Source organism: Mus caroli, chromosome 1 (genome assembly GCF_900094665.2).
Source record: "Mus caroli chromosome 1, CAROLI_EIJ_v1.1, whole genome shotgun sequence".
Lineage (NCBI taxonomy): Eukaryota > Metazoa > Chordata > Mammalia > Rodentia > Muridae > Mus > Mus caroli.
Window position 1 is genome coordinate 62,166,572 of NC_034570.1, and position 17,404 is coordinate 62,183,975.

Sequence of the window (17,404 nt, forward strand, 5' to 3'; positions counted from 1 at the left end):
TCAAATCATATCTATCTATAAATTCTCATTCAAAAGATGCCATATTCTTATTTATCTGCTACTAGTTTTATTGCAAGTCATAATTTAGTTTGAATAGCTCCTGAGACAACCTGAGATGATCTGCAGTTCTTTAATTGTATTGACTAACAGGCTGAGCAGGGTCAGAACAACCTTTTATAGTGCTGACAAGGTCCAAATGACCTGCATGGGTCTATTACTTATAATTGTATACACATCAGAATATGACTTCTCCCATGTCTCAAAATAACTGTGATATTACCTTGTATTAGATATCTATCAGAAACAAAAATAATTAAAGGTAGTATTGCCCTAGTAATCTTTAGATAAAACTGGACTCTCAACTAATGAGCTATTATATCTCTCAATAGCCTCATTTGGTACTGTACATTCCACATAAAATAACTTCCATCTGTCCAATTCAATTCCATTACCCAAAGCCTTTCATGCCCCCCTTTTGTGATAGCTTCACAATTGAAGGAGAAACTTTCTATCATTTTTCCTATTGTTCTTTGACAGATATGTTATTTATGATTATTCCTTTAAGAAATAATTTTGACATCTAAATAGTTATAGAAAACTAAAACTGTATTTTGTGTAATACTTAATATCTGGGATTATTTATTAAGTACTTTTATTCTCTGTCCCAATGTATGTTTGGTCACAGTAAGGATAAAACTCATTTGTGAGTGTTATCTATAATCCTTTGCATTTTGTATCACTCATGTTGAATATGTTAGTGCACATGTCATGTGAATAAATGCTTTGACAATTAGTCAGAACATAAATGAAGCCAAACTAAAACCTCCAAACCTCAAATCACTATGAACTGAATTTCAGTGCATTTAAGGCATTTTTATAAATGTTCGGACGTTTTATGGTCAACCTAACTAGAGACAATTTATAGTAATAGTTTACATGGATGGAAATATTATTAAAATTGATGACTATTCATGTAGACATATAAGTTGCTACATAAAGTGTAATAGAATAATAGCAGTTTCATCAGAAGTTATATAGAAAATTCTGTAATATGAGTATCACTGCCAGAAAGGAGGATTTCAATTACTTTATCATCGCAAGATATGTTGTTAAATAAGGTGAAATCTGTAGAGAAACATGCATTGGAGTATTTCTTGTTTTTCCCAATAGTCATTAAAAACAGGGCATTGCATATTATTTGCATATAAAATAATCTGAGCTTCTATCTTTATTATTTTAAATGTTTTTCTGCCAAAGTATTCTATACTTTTTCCAGTTGAGATGTCAGTGTAGTCTCTGGATGGGCCATCCAGAGACTGCCCTATGCGGGGATCCATCCCATAATCAGCCACCAAACGCAGACACTATTGTATATGCCAGCAAGATTTTGCAGAAAGTACCCTGATATAGCTTTCTCTTGTGAGGCTATACCAGTACCTGGCAAATACAGAAGTGGATGATCATATTCATCTATTGGATGGATCACAGGGCCCCCAATGGAAGAGCTAGAGAAAGTATCCAAGGAGTTGAAGGGGTCTGCAACCCTATAGGTGGAGCAACAATATGAACTAACCAGTACCCCCAGAGCTCGTGTTTCTAGCTGCATATGTATTAGAAGATGGCCTAGTTGGCCATCATTGGGAAGAGAGACCCCTTGGACTTGCAAGCGTTATATGCCCCAGTACAGGGGAACACCAGGGCCAAGAAGTGGGAGTGGGTGGGTAGGGGAACATGGTGGGGGGAGGGTATAGGTGATTTTTGGGATAGCATTTGAAATGTAAATTAAGAAAATATCTAATAATTTTTTAAAAAATCATTAATCCCATTATATATAATATTACATATTATACATAATATATATATTATATATTACATATATATGTGTGTATATATATACATATACATATATATATAATTTAAATAAGTTTGTGATTTTTCTGTTTAGACACATTCATAGCTATCCTGTGGTACATGCATACCAAAGACCACAGGTAGGCAGATTTAATGAGAAATGTACAGATGGCTGTGCATTCGGCCATTTGGATTCATGATTCTCTTTGCTCATCTTTACTGTAACTTCATGTGGGTTCATTTGGCGGCATAACAAGAAGCATGCTGAGTTATGTGTTTTGTATTTTAACATTTTTTAATCCTCACTTGCAGGATAACCATATAACAAGAAGGCTGAATGGATCAGCTGCCTCTGCTTCTATTAATTGTGGAGATTTAGGATTGGAACATTTCTGTAGTTTTTCCATCAACACAATTTTATTTTGAGCGAAAAATAAGGCAAATCGGCCTTGTATATAATTAAGCAATTTCTGAATTTCACAAATATGCATTAAATATTGACCAAAGCATAAGATCTGAGCATAGCATTTGTCAGTGGCAATCCCTGAACTAACTCCTCTGCTTCACTTAACTTCCATATGTCTTACAAAACTCCAACTGCTGTGCCATAGCTAGGGTATAGACTTAAAAGAAGCACCCAACTGTGTCAAATCATGCTGTGCTGGACAGCTCTTTATTTCAAAGCTGTTGTTACAGTTGAATGCTGTTAGATGTGAGACAGAGAGTTGGAAAAATAAAACCAAGATAGATTTTTTTTGTTCTTAACTTGGAGGTTACTCGGCTTGCATGATGAAACCGGCATTGCCTTTCAATGTTGCAAATACTGAATTAGGAACAATAGCCTATTATTTTTAAGTTCAAATTTCTGACATTTTTACTCAATTGAGAAGGTGTGTAGGAGGATATACATTTGACATTTAGACTTGCATAATGATCTTGTATTACTATTTGAAGGCTTAATTTGATAATTCTGAGGCAAGCAAATCATATCACTAAGAGGAAAAAATTTCAGGCAGAGTCTGATTTCAACTTTTCCCATTCAAATGAGTGAATCTCATTTTCCATGGTGTGCTTCTTTTGTACTATTTAGGAGAAGACATTAGCCTAGGGATCAGATGGTTTACAGAGTGGAAAAATATTGCTTTATAATAAGAGGAGGATATTGAATAAAGCCCAGATTTAATACCCAGACTAACAGAACACCCTGATGAATGTAATTGCATTTTAAGCATTTTGATTAAATTTTTTGATCCATATTGCATTTGTTTTGCTTGTGAATCTTTTTTGGAAAAAAAAAAGTGTCTGGAGATTAAAGGATTAGTAAATTCTTAGGAAGCTGGGCAGCTGCTAAGGCATTGGAATACTCTTGCTTAAATATGGCTGAAAAGCTGTATTACTAACATCTGTTACAGTGAATGATGTGGGTAAAACTCTTCATAGTTAGAGGCAAATGCCCTGGGGATAATTTTTTATACTGGACAACATTAATGATCATTCACTGAAACTAATGGCAGAGACAACTAAATAACATTGTGGTTGAAAAGGCATTTAATACTTAGAGTCATTCAATGGCAATGATACATTTCCTATTTTTAAAAGGCTAATTAACAATTCAGAGAATACATAAAGATAAAGAAGTAATTTTCATGTTCTCAGCTCCTGCCATTCATGGCTTTTGATTATCAGACTATGAAAGGCCTAACAAATTCACATAGCTCTTTCTCCTTGTAGGAGAAGTTTCTCTCCAGTGTCAAATAGATAAAGTGGAGCAAATTTGTAATCTATTGGTGTGTTTTCTAGAATATACCATATTTTGAATATATATAGCTCATCATAAACTGTAAGTGCCCCCTCTTGTGCTCAGAATAAAAGTCCCAAGTATACTTACAAAAGATAAGTATACTTACAAAAGATTTTTGCCGTGTACAAAAATCTAATATGTTTTAAATCCCTGATTGTGGTTTCAACAGGCTGTGCAATCTATGATCAAGGTAATGTGGCGAAAGATTGAGAGCATTATAGTTCCTCTGAGAGACCCAAGGTCACCCAGAGTGCCTGGCTGCTGGCACCTGAAAAAATGGTAGAGACACAAAGACTTTTTAAAACTCTTGTTGGGAAAGTATTCTGGGCCAGTTTTCTCTGAGTTAATGACCTCCCATGAGACTCTACCACCCTCTATAGTTTTAATAAACAGGGTTTGTACTAGTGATTCTTACTCCTGCCTGCCCATCTTAAACATCTGTACAGCTTCTGGCAGAAAGCTTGAGCTTTTTCTTATATGTGAAGATAAGGAGTCTTAGTATATTTAGAGCCCTGGTACTTTTGAGGGTAATTGCTGGCACATGTTGTAGAGATCACCTGCAATAGCAGCTATGAGAATAGTTTCCAGCAGATATTTAGAAGCAAACCCTCTGTGCTAGGAGGATACAGATTAGGCTATAATTTTTTTTTTTTCCCTAACAGAGAACCACTCTATGATACATCACAAGACCTATCTATCAATCACATGATCATAGCTTTTGCTGTGAGATAATTGCGAGATAATTGCTTTCCCCCAAAGGAAAGCCTTCTCATTGCCAACCCATTCCAAGGGTAGCTTAGCTAGAATACCCCAAGAATTGATCAGCCTAAAAGTCATGTATGGGGTGACTCTGTCACTAGAGTAGTTTATGGCATGGGATATTTAAGATGAATGGATTTCAACTGAGGAGTGAGACGTCTGCATATTGTATTTGAAATGAAGAGTTGATTTGAGATATTGTTTAATACCAGTCATATGCTAATCATTTCTGTGAGTATAATATACTCGAACTAGGGATACATTGATCAAAAATATCAGGGGCTATTAAATTATTTTCATGAGATTTTCTTTGGTGGTTCTCAAGAATTTTGAATTTCAATAACTATTGGCAATATATAAAGTTTCTTCCGCTCTGTACATTAATGAAGGTATCATAACTCTGAGGGATCCTCAGTCTACAAGCGCAGGAATCAATAATCACGAGGGACTCACAAAATTCCTCATCTAGAGAAATATGCCATGTGTTTATTCAACTTGAGAATATTTGAACAATTATTCGATTACTCTGAAATTAAGTTCACTAACTTTCTACTAATTTTAAAATGAACACTGTATTTAAAATTTTGTTCATGAAGATCACAAAAATACATATATTACTTCACAAAGACTGTCTATATGGAGTGTGCTGGTCTTATCATGGAATGATCAAACTATAGCAGCACTTTCCAGATATAAATACTTATTCTGAATTTGCTTCTGCCTCTGAAGTGCTGTGATTTAAGGCATACACCCCCATGCTTGGCCCTTGGAAAAAATTAACTTACATTTAAATTGTTGATGTTATTCTGATTTTGAATTGAAATAACTGCTGATAAATATATATATGTACATGTAATAAATACTTTAAATTTTTTTACATATAATAAATATTTTTATGCATCAAAGTAACATAGACCTCTAAAATCTCGTCATGTTTGCTGAGGAACTTTGATAAAATACATCACAGTGAAAGAGTATCTCTCTTTTATTTATTTAAATTAATTAATAATTTAATATTTACTTCATATTCTGCTCACTCACCCCCTCCCACAATCCTTCTTCCTCCCTTTCTCCTCTGAAAGGGTGAGAACCCCCTGTGTATCCCCAACCCTGATACTTCAAGTTTCTGCATGGCTAGATACTTCCTCTCCCGGTCTGGCTTCAGTGGAGACAATGTCTGTTAAATGAACAAAACAGATGATTTTATAAAAAGACTGAGTTCAAATCCCACACCATCTTCTTATTCCTCGTGGGAACTTGGAAATTAATTTTAAGGCTTATGAATCTTGTTCTTTTTTTGATAGTATCATTAAATTAAACATTATTACTAACATATACAAATGTTTTCTTGGAAATCCTGTCAAACCTGCCTTTAATTTTATGTGTACTAGAGTCATCATGTACCAATGAATTATGTTCTTAAATAAAGCCTGTTCATTTGCTGCAGAAAGCAGTCATTTCTCTATATGCAAAACATTTAATTTAACCCCATAGAGATAATTTTACGGTAATTAAGACTCCACATATTATTAAAAGTGAACATAGAACTAAAATAAATAAAATAAATTGAGCTTTGAGATAATTATAAAATAAGTGTAACAGAATCTATTAAAAACAGTGTTTTATGTCATTGTAACTGCCCATCAATGTATTTAATATTGTATATTGTAAGCAAAGATTATAACATGGGACAAATCTGAACAGATTTTTTTCTTTAACATGATTTTTCTAAGCCTTGAAATCCAGTATTGTCATTTTAATTGATTTTTGAATACATTTAAAAGTTCTAAAGTAAAAAGGGTTTTGTTGTTTTTATGGGTGGTGTTTTTGTTTTTGTTTTGTTTTGGTTTGGTTTTGGTTTTTGTTTTTTTCAAGACAGGGTTTCTTTGTGTAGCGCTGACTGTCCTGGAACTCACTCTGTAGACCAGGCTGTCCTCATGATCAGAGATCTGCCTGCCTCTGGCTCCCAACTGCTGGGATTAAAGGCATGACCACCACTGCCTGACAAGTTAAAAAGTTTTTAAAAAAGGAAAATATATAGATAAGAGGCAAGATACAAAGTATATGTTGAAACCAACGTCATAGAGAAAATGATCAATTTTTTTCTTTATATTCTTTTAAGTTGTCACCATAAAGAAATAGAATTGAAATAGAATTCTATAATAAAATAGAATATATTACTATATAATTTTGGCATTAACTATAATCACTATAAAATTTGTTATTTGGAATATATGTGTATACTGCATACATGTATGTTGAATTTTTTTTCTTTGAAATATAAACCTAAGAGTGAACTTCTGGATTTTACAATATGTATACTATTGCATTATTAGTTACTGAAAATATTACCCAAAACTCCTGTATCAATTTAAATTCCCATGTGAGATATAAAATAGTCCTTGATCCCCAATGTCCTCACCAGTCTTTGTCACATTTTAAGCTACACTAATATTTAAAGGGTAGTTTATTGCTATTTACATTTTCTTTCCTCTCATATTAATTATGTAGGGTGGTTCTTACATGTATTTTTTTATTCATGTATCCATCGGATTGAACATTTTCAGAGAACTTCTTCATGAATTTATCTTGGGGATTCTTTTGTGCCTCCTTGTTCTTTCTGAAATGTAGAATATTTTCTATTGTACATATAAATATTTGCCAGCTTAAAAAAATTACAAAACTATTTATGTGAAAATTACAACTCACAACGATAAAAGCGGTCTTTCATGAACAAATTTTTATTTTTTAATATTCTTACATTTATTGAGTTTTTCCCAGCATACTTAATGGAATGCTATGTTCATGTATGTTTATCATTAATGGATATATATATATATCCATTAATATATATATATATATATATATATATATATATATATATATATATGTATATATATATCCGGGCGTGGTGGCGTACGCCTTTAATCCCAGCACTTGGGAGGCAGAGGCAGGCAGATTTCAGAGTTCGAGGCCAGCCTGATCTACAAAGTGAGTGCCAGGACAGCCAGGGCTACACAGAGAAACCCTGTCTCGAAAAACCAAAAAAAAAAAAAAAAATTAAAAAACTAAGTGAAAATTACAACTCACGACAATAAAAGCGGTCTTTCATGAACAAATTTTCATTTTTTAATATTCTTACATTTATTGAGTTTTCCCATCATACTTAATGGAATGCTATGTTCATGTATGTTTATCATTAATGGATATATATATGTATATATATACATATATATACATGAATACGCATATATATAAATAGCCCTTGATCCCCAATGTCCTCACCAGTCTTTGTCACATTTTAAGCCACACTAATATTTAAAGGGTAGTTCATTGCTATTTACATTTTCTTTCCTCTCATATTAATTATGCAGGGTGTATTACACACACATACATATATTAATGTCTTTCCTTGGTAAGTAGTTTAAGATTATACTTCAGTCATTGCCCATTAAAACAGAAAAATTTTTGTCCACAAATCCTGAGTTTCTAGGAAAGGTTGCTATAAAGCATTCTTTAATGAATTTGTGCCAAAACTCTCTTAGCATAAGTCAAACTCATGGCAGTATAAAAGGGAGGCTGCAGGGTACATTTTATGTGCTACAACTTATTGCTAGAATTATTTAAAATTGATTTCTCTATTTACAAGTTTTTCCATAATTACAAGAAGAGATGATGAGGAGAGGAGGTTCTGGGACTGAAGAGGTTGCTCACTCTTCTCATCTCATCTCATCTCATCTCATGGTCAGTTTTATAAGCAAGCTACCCACTGTGACTCTGCACTGGGATAAATATGTGAAACTATATTCAGTAGACCAATTTCCTCCTGGGAAATTCAAATCTCAAAAGTAAACCTTTAAGAATAACCAAAATAAATGATTTAGCATAATCTGGTTATTATTTTGTGAATTGCTTACCATGCTTCTTTCCTGAGTTATGATAAAATGAGCCCAAATTGAAAGTAGTTCACACATCAGGACTAAAAACATTTGCTTATTGTATAAGAAAAAATAACTTTGGATAGCATTTTCTTTGAAGGCTATACTTGATACAACTAAGAATTAAAATTTTAATTTAGAAGTTGAATTTTAATTAGAAATGTTAACAAAAGTATGGTGACTATAATGTATACTTTTCTAATCACTTCCTTGCTTCCATCATATAAATTATATACTTATTGTCTTGAAAGTATGCTTACATTCCTCTTTAAGATGAACTTTTTGGTGTTTTTTAAATCATGGCCCTCATAGGCTCATATATTTGAATGCTTCATCAGGGAGTGGCACTGTTTGAAAAGATTAGGGGTTTTAGCCTTCTGAGGGAAAGAATGTCCCTGAGGGGAGTGAGCTTTGAGTATTTAAAAGCAGATGCCAAGCCTTGTGTCTCTCTCCAGACCTGTGGTCCAGGATGTAGCACTCAGCTACTGTTCCAGCATCATACATGCCACGGTGCTGCTGCCATGATGCTAGTGGACTAAGTTTTGGAAGTGTGAGCAAGCCCCAATTAAATGTTTTCATTACTAACACTTGCCTTGGTTTTAGTGTGTCTTCACAGTGATCAACAGTGACCAAAGACAAACTTGATGGTGGAAAGACAAATTTAGTATATATTCTAACTAACACTATTCAGATAAATGTTTATTTCATTAAAATATTTTAAATTTAAGTTACATATTACAACTTCCCAATATGAATTTAAAATAAGTATACAGTTTTAGCGGGTTTTTTTTGAGACAAAAATCATATCATAATCCTGACTTTAGGCTAAAACTATTGCTGGACTTTAGCACATTAACATTTCCACTGTAAGGATTAACTTTGTGCCTCTGAATTGTCTTCCTTGTGGCCTCATGTTGGGTTTTATGACAAGAATAAAGGAAATAGCTAATGCAACTGTAAGTTATTTACCAAGAGCGGATCGTAACAGTTGAAATCACTTTAGTGAACAATAAGCACAAACGGTTGTCATAATCAATCAGAATTATTCGAAATGCAAAAAAAATCCATTATTTTTTCTTATTTCTGGTGAGTAAATCAAACTAGACCTGTGTCTTTATTTCAGACACATTGTGAACAGTAAAACAGAGTTGCTAACATAATCGTTAAATTTATCTTATATCTTTCTATAGATATACTAAAGTATAAATGTCCTTAATGCATACCCAATAGTGTTTTGATGCCATTTATCATGAATATTTCTCAAACTCAACTTGATCCTTTCTGTGTCTGTGACAAAATTCACGAACCATTTGTAACTGTATGTCACAAACTTGTCTGAGGAGCTACGCTGTGAATAATCAAAGTACACATCACTGTGTACTACTGCTCACAGAAAAGATATTTCCTTCCATTCATTGCAACTTGACCCATTTGTGTTTTTTTTAAATAATCATTCAAATTATTTCAAATGGTTCAACCTAATTCTGATTAACTTCCAACTTCTGCATCTTCAAAAGATCCTTAGAAGTCTACCTCTTTTAAAATGCTCTTATCTTTGTCTTAGTGATCACCAAGAAAATAATAAAGCAAGTTTATTCATGTCAAATTTTAGATTAGAAGCAGATTGCTCCTTTTATGTGATAACAGACTTGAAGGAGAATGCAGTCACCTCAATTATCATTGTCCCTGGGTTTTACTGTGCACCGCCTTCTAGATGAACAATCCTGTGGGCCTTCCAGCTTGCACGGGCTTCACACATATAAAACGTGTCATTGTCTGAACTTCTGTCACTTTGTTAGCACAATTAAAGATTGTTGACAGCTAATGTTGTAACGTTTTATCTTATCCAAAGAAATGGTTGATGCTATGGAAGAGGAGAGAGAGCTCATTGTTTTTCAAATTATACAAACCAAAGAATGTGTTATTTAAATATTGAAAAGACAGCAATGCTCAGTACCTCATTATCACTAGGATAGTATAATACTCAGGTGCTGAGATCTATAATATACAACCTACAATGTTAGCATGACAAAAATCATATTATCCTTTAATACTACTTATTTATAGTGAAAGGAAACACAATTGAAAATGAGCTGGCATAAAATGAAAGACAATTATTTACAGAACATAACAGTAATTTCAATAGTGCCATTGATTTAAAAAAAAAAAAAAAAACATGAGGGAAACCCACCAGTAATAGCGCCTCATAAATACCTTGTCTGATGCTCACCTGTCTCAGTTCACATATTTGCATAAACACATGTAGACATAAGTGTATATGCCCATTTCTTGTACATGTATCCTGAAAGTTGAGGAACAATGATGGCATATACTGATGATGTATATGTAGAAAGAAGTGCTTCTGAAAAAAATTAATGTGCTATTTATTTCTGATATAAACATTTATAGAGCACTTAACTGCTCAGCTTCATGTAGTTTCTATAGTAGATATAAATTACTGATTTGTAAGCTTACACATGTAGGGTCATTTTTCCTTACTAAAAACACTGTCACAGGTAGGGTACAGTTACCTGGGATGTGCTTTGGTGTCAGAAGGTATTAATGAGATAAATAAACAAAAATGTGATCTGAATTTTGAAAAGAAACTAAAGGAAATAAAGACAAGTAAAGTGAGCCAGGAAATCTTTTTTTTTTTTGTAAAGGTTTACTTATTTTTATTGGTTGTGTAGAAGTCTTTTGATCTCATGTATATACATCATTTGTGTGCATCATGCTTACCAAGACAAAGCCAAGATACATTTAAAGAATAAAAAGTAAAAAACCACAACGTGTGTGTGTGTGTGTGTGTGTGTGTCTGTGTGTGTGTGTGTGTCTGTGTGTGTGTGTGTGTGATGGGTCTGTGATCAGTAACGCAAAAGAAACCAGCAACCTGGACTTGAAAATTAGAGCTATAAAATGAAATTGCAGGTTCCTACTCCTGCTAAACTGAACATTACCTTAGAATACAACTGGAGATGTATGAATATTCAGATTAAATCCTCTTATATTACTATACATTCCTCCCACGGCACAGGGTTCACCATAGGAGAGGGCAGAAAAATTTTAAGAACCAGAGCCTGTGGATGACTACAAGGGAAGTCTCTTCCAGACCTAGGAGAGTGGCATATACAAACTCACAACACTTATGATATAATGCACAAGAGTTGTAGACAAAAAAAAATCACAGACAAGAGGGTTGAGATGGGCATGAAGTGGTACTTTTCTCCACTTCCTCTACTTCCACTTGCACCCCTGCCCCCTGTGAGGAGCTATTGGCAACTGACAGCAGCTGTTAGAGGGAAAGTTAGTTTTCTTTAAGAATGTGGCTGCTTCTTGAACCAGTGAGTTCAAGGCCAGCCTAGTCTAGAGAGTGTGACAATGCCAAAAGTGAGAAAGAAGGATAAAATGAAAAGAAGGAAGGAAGGAAGGAAGGAAGGAAGGAAGGAAGGAAGGAAGGAAGGAAGGAAGTTAAGAGAATAAGAAATGATCACAGGACATAGCAACTGTAGTCAGTGGGTTTATAAACAAAAGACACAAAGTTACATATGGAATGAGGAAGAAGGTATGGGAGGCATTGTAGGTGTGGGGGATGAATAGGAAGCATTTTAAAATATTGAACTCTCAAAGACATAATGAAATATTTAAAATTAAGATGGGTTACTAGATCAAGGAAGAGTAGGTTTCAAATTCGACAACCAAATTGTCGCAAACAATGGGAGCTCCCATCATATTTTACATTTATTTTAAAATGGGGTCGAACACATTGAAGGTTGCAAGTTCGGGACATTCATGAATGACAAGCATCATAGCTAGTGGTGTAAAAACTAAATTAGTAAATTAGTAAAGATCTTTCCTTCCACTGTACTACAGGATGCATTTTCAAGTGTTCTAGTTTTACATTTATGTATGCTGTGTAGGAACATAAACATGCCAAAGGGTGTGTGTGAAGATCAGGGAACAACTCCTTGTACCAGTTGGGTTCCAGAGGTTGATCCTGAATTGTCAGGCTTAGCATCAGGCCTACTCATCTGTTCTTTGTATCTGTAGAGCAAAACCAGATGCCTTGAAGAGTTATGACAGGTGTTATGTGAGAGTAGATGGGAGAGAATCCTAGGCATGGGAGGGTTCAAAAAGGGATGAAGGGCAGTGGGGTTGTGGAAAGCTGTAGGTAAGGGTAAAGCTTACTCAAAATGGGTAATTATCTAAAAGACACATTGATAGCTATCATTTTATAAAAAGAAATATTATCAATTTAGGTGCCATGCTTATATGGATGGATAATATTGTACTCTGAAGTCTTAGATTTAAAATTAATTGCTCGTTTTCATTTTATTTTATTTATTTTGTTTTAACCTGCATGCATGTCAGTACACCATAGGCATACATTACCCATGTAAGTCAGCAAAGAGTGTCAGATTACCTGGAGATGGAGTTATAGATACTTGTGAGCCATCATATGGGTGAAGAGAATCAAACATGCCAACAATGTTCTTACGGACTAAGCCATCTCTCTAGGTCTGAAGTCATAAAATTTTAAACAAAAAATGCTCCATCAGATAAAACATACTTGTCTATAAGATGTTAGCTAGAGAGGCCCAGAAAGTTCCTAAAAACACAGGCTATCATTTCTCTATCTAAATAGGTATGACCTTAATGCTGAAGACTGGGCACACTGTGAGTCCAGAACACAGATAAATCAAGTGGATCCATATACATACATACATGTTGGGCAGCAAGCATGGGGGAAGAAAGGGGGTGTGAGAGAACCCGCATGCTCTGAGCAGGAGGACACTGAGGACTGTTCTCCACGCAGTTCCAGGTGGGTGTTTGGCTGTGTGAAGCCATGAACCCAAGTGAGTGGGGTTGGGGGCTGGGGGTGGGCAAGGAGCAATCTGAGGTCTCTGGGCCTCATGGAGGCCAAAGATAACAGGTTCTCAGTCTCTGACATCCCAGAAGTTACTGTATGTTGCAAATGAGCTGAGAACAGAGTGGAGGTCCCTGGGGCAATTCAGTCAGCCCTGGGACTGAAAGGAGGAGAGAGCAGTGGGAGAAGCAGCGCTGGGTGGTTCCCACAAGAGTGAGAGTCCTTGGTCTGATCTGTGGCTAGAACACAGGAAGGCATTCTGGTGGGTGGTTAGATGCTGCTTTTTAGGGGAAAGCATATTCTATCATTCAAGTACAGCTGGCCTTGATGAGCAGAGACAGTCTATGGTTTTAGATAGAGCTTTATTGTAGAAAGGCAGAGAGAAAGAGAGAAGGTAGAAAGAGTGAGACTTGCCATGGCCATTTGGAAAGAGGGGGGAAGGGAGGGAGAGAAGGAGAGTTGAAATGAGGGTAAGAAAGGTGAGTGTTTAAGAGAGAGAGGAGGGGCCAAGCAGCCCCTTTTATAGTGGGCTAGACTAGCTTGCAGTTAGTTGCAGGGCAGCTGAGGGAAGGAGCATACATGGCTATTGCCAGGTAACTGTAAGGGTGGAGTCCAACTAGAATGCCAGCAGCTTGGGGCTTTCTCTGTGTGACTAATAGTCAGAATTGTGGAGTTTGGGCTCTGTGGTGTCAGGCACCTATCTCTGGGAAAGTGGCTCACTGTTCCGTCCCTTGTAGAGTTTTCTAATGGGTCTCTGGAGCAAGCCTCATTCAAACAAAAACAGGCTGCCTTTCACAGTCCCACACATACATACATAATACATACACACACACACATACATACATACATACATACATACATACATGCTTACACAAATACACACATGTATACATAGATAGATACATGGATAGATAGATAAATAGATAGATGAGATAGATGTATCTATGTATGTATATGGATCCAGCTATTTACGTGTATGGATCCATTGATTCATATATATGTATATCTGTATTTGTATGTATATATGTGCATATGTTTACATGTGTATATATGTTTATGTGTATATATGTTATATACTTGAATATTTTACATATATGTGTGTGTATGTGTATATATGTGTGTATGTATATATATATATACATATATATATAAATAAAACATGTATAAAAAATATGCACATATTCTTCCTGTCTGCAATTTTGTACCCATTGGCAGTTTTTTGTTATTTTTCAAACCACTGTGGATTTACTCACTTTTTTAGATACATCTCCTTTAGGGCTACTCCTGCCTTGGTCTCCTCTATCACATGGGTCTCATCCTTGACTCTCAGACTCTACTTCTTCCTAGTCATCATTCTCCAGAGGCAGGTAGGTACCAGCCATGGACTTTGGGGGGGTTGTGTAGATATAGATTTCTTGCCAAGTGGTGGCTATGATTTTACCCAGGAACACTGCTGCTCCAAGCACTAACTACAGTTCACACACTTATTCAGAATCTGCTAATTTTGAATGAAGAACTCTTCACCTCACTTAACTCTCTGTGTCAAATTGACAGCAGGGGCCAAATGGCTAACAAAGTGGTAAGTAAGATACTCTGTATAGAACAGTGATTCACAATATTAACAGCCTCTTAGGCTGCTAGGCATTTGCAAATAACTCTCTCAACTTCTTGATTTCTCAATATGCAAGTACAAACCCATTTAGATGAGAGATATCTTTGCTTAAGATATCATGAGAGATGATATTAGGTACCTAGTTCGAAATTAGCACATTTGAATATCTGAATGGCTTTCACAGTCAGCTTTAGATCCCATTTATCAAGTCCTTAATAGCATAATTTTTAAAAATTTTAATAATAGGAAAATTGTCACAATTGTCCTTTCTTAAAGTTGAAAATATCATATGATGTGAGGGAAGGTATTGGGAACATAGATTGTCTTCTTTTTCTTGGTTGAACATGGCTATTTTAGTAGTTTTTTTATATTTCTTTCATTATTTTAAATCTATTGTTACATGATTTTTGGTCATATGAACTGGATCTAAGTTGCTTTTGGCCTTGACTCTCTGGTGCATTGAGCAAATGACCAATGTTGAACCCTTCCTAAAGAGGTCATCCTAATGGGCCAGACAATCACTTGGACAAGAAAGTGTTCCATCGGAACTGATATAAAGTCTACATCAATATACTGGGTCAGCACAGTGATGCCTTTCCTGTGTACCCTCTCCTGTATGAAATTGTTTTCCTCTGAGATGGTCTCTCTGGCCAGTGTACACTCTCATCTTCCTTTACCCTATATTTTAAAGCCTAATTTCTACATGATACTCCAAAGCATATCTGATGTGATATGAAACATGACAAAGAGCACAAGGACTGGGAAACAGAGGAAGGCCAGGGGAAGATTCCAGTAAAACCGATAGAATAATAAGAAAAATCTAAAACACTTTCTCACTCACATTTATATTTGGCATGAACTCTTATTTAGGAAGTTTATAATGAAAATGAGTTTCATTTTCTAGAAAGCATATTCATATGTTTATTAAATAGTTGAATAAAGATCTACCATTTAATGCTATCTAGGAAAAAAAAACTTAAATATGGTTATCCCAAGCATTAAGAGCAGAATCATAGCATCTGTGCTTTACTGAGTAGTTTGCTCTTTATCAAAATTATATAATTGCATTTATATATGCTTCACTTATTTTTAATATATTACCATTATTTTATTATTTCTGCACCTCATAGTTTTCTTCTCAAAAAATACACTTATTTGGATCATGTTTGGCAGTCATGATGCTACACTATTTATTTTTATGGGAATATTTGAAGAAACGAAAGGAAAGGGGAAAATAATGTACTTATATAATAATCTAGAAAACTAAAAAAATAAATTAATATAAAGCATTTCCATGTTTATTTCAGTGTGTGTGTGTTTGAACATGTGCCATTGTGTACAGTAGGTCTTTCTTTCTTTCTTTCTTTCTTTCTTTCTTTCTTTCTTTCTTTCTTTCTTTCTTTCTTTCTTTCCGTCATGTAGGTTCCAGGGATGGAACTCAGGTCATTGTATTTAGTCCTAAGCCTTTACTTACTGACCTAGCTTGCTGACCTCCAGTTTCTTGTGTTTATTCTTATAACCCATATAGTTCCACTTTTCTAATCTCTCTCAAGTCTGTGACATACAGTTAAAACTGACTAAATCTTCCTAATCTAAAAGTTACAAGACATTGTTTGGAAATAGATAGTGAAAGAAATGTTCATGTACTCAAAGACAAATGGCATCAGTCAAAGGTCTAGCTACTGCATTCCAAAAGACAATAAAATTTTGTTTCACTCTCTAAATAACAAAAGAAACTAAAACACATAGTGTTAAGTTTATAATTCAGGAAGTTAAAATAGGATAAGAGTTTAGAAAGATACATAATGTAGAGTTGCATATGGCGAGAATTATCAGACATAAAGAAACTAGATATACACACAGTTATATAACTAGTCAGATACTACCAGGGTTAGACATTATAGAGAAAGAACTCAACCACCACTATCCCCCACCCTGAGTCATAATCAGTAACTTTTAAATCCAGGATCTAAACACGCAGGACTTTCATTACTAGACAAATAATGGGATCTGACTCATGGTTCTGGCTTGGGTTCTAAACAACACAAAAGATCCTAAGATAACTATTAAGCCAAATCTTTCCAGTAAAGAGCAAAGACATACCATTTCCCTTCCCTCAAGAGCTAACACAGAGACTTGAAGAATGGGTCAGTGGTAAATAAGAAGTAAGGATGCTTCAGAAAGACCAGAGTTCAGTTCCCAAACTCAACTTGGGTGGATCAAAACCACCTTTACCTCTATCTCTGGAGGGGAGTGGTGGTGGGGGCAGTGGTATCTTCAGATACTAGGACACACAGGATATTCCTATACATATAAATAAAAATACAAAAAATGTTTTAAAGAATGCTAACCCGAGTAGAGCTCTTTACTTTCTGGGCAAGAAAAATGGCCCTAAACCTAGGAGGAAATGCTTTTTTAGCAAAGAGATACAAAGCTTCTGTTTCAGTCCTTTTACATCTCTGCTTTCATTTAGAAAGACAAATGTTAAAAGAACATTCATAGTTACAGCCCACTCTGTAAGGGGCTGGTTATGTCTTCCTTTGGGTTGTTTCTATTTTGGTCACACCAAAATGCTTAAA

The 17,404-nt window shown here is 34.9% G+C and overlaps 1 protein-coding gene across 6 annotated transcripts in view; it reads right to left on the reverse strand.

Annotated features, from left to right (window-relative positions):
* Erbb4 (erb-b2 receptor tyrosine kinase 4) overlaps positions 1 to 17,404 on the reverse strand; it is a 1,013,423-nt gene that overhangs the window by 389,044 nt on the left and 606,975 nt on the right. The gene's annotated exons all lie outside the window — the stretch shown is intronic.